This window comes from Bidens hawaiensis, unplaced genomic scaffold (assembly GCF_021521415.1).
Source record: "Bidens hawaiensis isolate Kalapana, Puna unplaced genomic scaffold, B.hawaiensis_p1.1 tig00001236_1, whole genome shotgun sequence".
NCBI lineage: Eukaryota > Viridiplantae > Streptophyta > Magnoliopsida > Asterales > Asteraceae > Bidens > Bidens hawaiensis.
This window is the reverse complement of record NW_027491070.1, coordinates 4,352,320-4,354,514: the sequence shown is the minus strand read 5'-3', so window position 1 is coordinate 4,354,514 and position 2,195 is coordinate 4,352,320.

The window sequence follows — 2,195 nt, the reverse complement described above, 5'->3', positions numbered from 1 at the left end:
CGATGGCCCACTTCTGAAATGGCCATGAAGAGGTGACTGGAACAAGTTCATTCTTCGGGCGGTGCGTGTTGGGTGCGTAAAGCTGGCAAGACCTGCATTTTCTGATGTATGCCAGCGCATCCGTATGCATCCCCGGCCAAAAGTATCCCGCGTTGTTTAGCTTAGCTACAATAGCGCGGGGACCTGCGTGTACTCCGCAGATGCCTTCGTGTACCTCCCTTAGGAGGTAGTCAGCATCTTGGTTGTCCACGCATCTTAAGAGTGGGCCAAGAAAGTTACGTCTGTAAAGGATGTCATCGATGAGTTGATAATTCAGTGCTTTACAGCGTAGTTTTCTTGCCTGTGTTTTTGACTCTGGTAGTGTACCTGCCGCAAGGTATTTTATTATTGGTGTCATCCATGTTTCTGTGCCGGTTTGGATGACACAAATTTCCTTGTGCGGGACCGAAGGTGTCTCGAGGAGTTCAATGCGGATGTCCTTTCCTAAGTGGGTGAAGGCTAACGATGCAAGCTTGCTTAACGCATCCGCAGATTTGTTTTCACTTCGCTTGACGTGTATGACTTTGCAGTCGTTGAAATCGCGCATAAGGGATTTTGCTTGTGCGAGGTACACCCGCACAAGCAATGAGCTTCGGGTTCTCCTGGCCCGGATGCAGCCGCGCGTCGAGCTGCTTTGTCGTGAAAACGACAAGTTAAAAGCAGCTCGCATTCAGGAAGTAGCTCAGGCGCGGGCTGTCCGGGAGGAGAATAGGAGGCTCTCCGCCGCGGCTCCGGAGAAGGAGAAGGCGTTCAAGGCCCTTGAAGTTGAGGTTCAGGCCCGTCTCGAGGCTCGCTCCAAGGCTGCCCAAGCTGTTAATGAACAGCTTCGGCTGGCTAAGGAGACTGCTAGGAACTCAACTGAAAGGGCCACCAAGGCTGAAGCTGTTGCCGAGCCTCTACGCGTGGAGAATGAAGAGCTTAAAGCCAAATTAGAGGCTCTCCAGCAGGCTCATGATGCCTTGGCGATGGAGGACGCGAAGAAGCTCCAAGAGATCCTGGACCAGAGGGGCGTGCTTGACCACCCTGAGCGGAAGCTAAAGGGCGTCGAAGAGGCTGCTGCAAAGGAAGTGTTGCTTGCCAACCTTAATAAAAGTGAAGCCGAACGCGCCTGTACCCAAGCTCAAGCCGCCCTCCAAGAAGCTCTGGTTGCCAAGGAATGGCTTCTTCGAGAAGCGTTGTCTCGGGTAAGCTTTTCATGTCTTTACGCTTTCCTTTGTAAATAGAAAAGGTTCTGATACTTGTATTTTTTTTCTTTGTAGGTTGTGCATCGGGTCTTTTCAGAGACATCTTATGACGATGCTATGAGCGCAGCCCTCAACGCTTCTCATGAGGATGGGGAAAAGGCCGGTTTCCTGCTTGGTCTAGGGTTCGTTGAGAAAGGCATCCCGCCTTCCAACTTCCCTTTGTATGATGTGGATACTGAAGCTATTTACGACCAAGTAGTGAACCAGTATGCCGCCTTCCCGCATCCGGTGGTGGAGAAGGTGAACGAAGTCGCTGCTGATGATGGGCTAGCTATTCTTAAAGCTTTCCTTGAACCACCACGCTCTACTGATGGAGCGGGTCCAAGTGGAAGTGGTCCTGAAGCTTGATTCTGAAGATCCCTTTCCACCATTAGCGTAGATTTTTGCTTTTGTATAGCTATCTTTGTAATATTTGAATTTGATGAAATAAAGATTGTGTTAGTTCTTTGCCTTGTTTATTTTACGCATGTTTTGATCTAACTTAGTAATTTCTTTAGTACTTAGATAAGTTAACTTTTTAACGTGGCAGATTATAAGTTTGTCTCGCTTCCTCTTTCATGATTGTGCGGGTATGACCGTCACTTACACTTAGTAGGATGGCTTGACTTTACTTATATCCGACCTGCGTGGAAGTTTTCCTCATCTTTTCCTTTGAAATTTTCTAAGTGTTCAGAATAAGTTAACCTTTGAACGTGGTAGATGATAGGTTGAAGTTTTGCTTCCTTGTTCGTGATTGTGCGGGTAAGACCGTCACTTGCACTTACAAGGATGGCTAAACTTTACTTACATCTGACCTGCGTGTAGGTTTTCCTTAAAACTTGAGATTTCTAGCGTTGTGTTTATGCGGGTTTTGCCGCCTTCCACACGTAACGACTTACTTCTTCCCCCATTTATGCGGTGAATACCGGCACA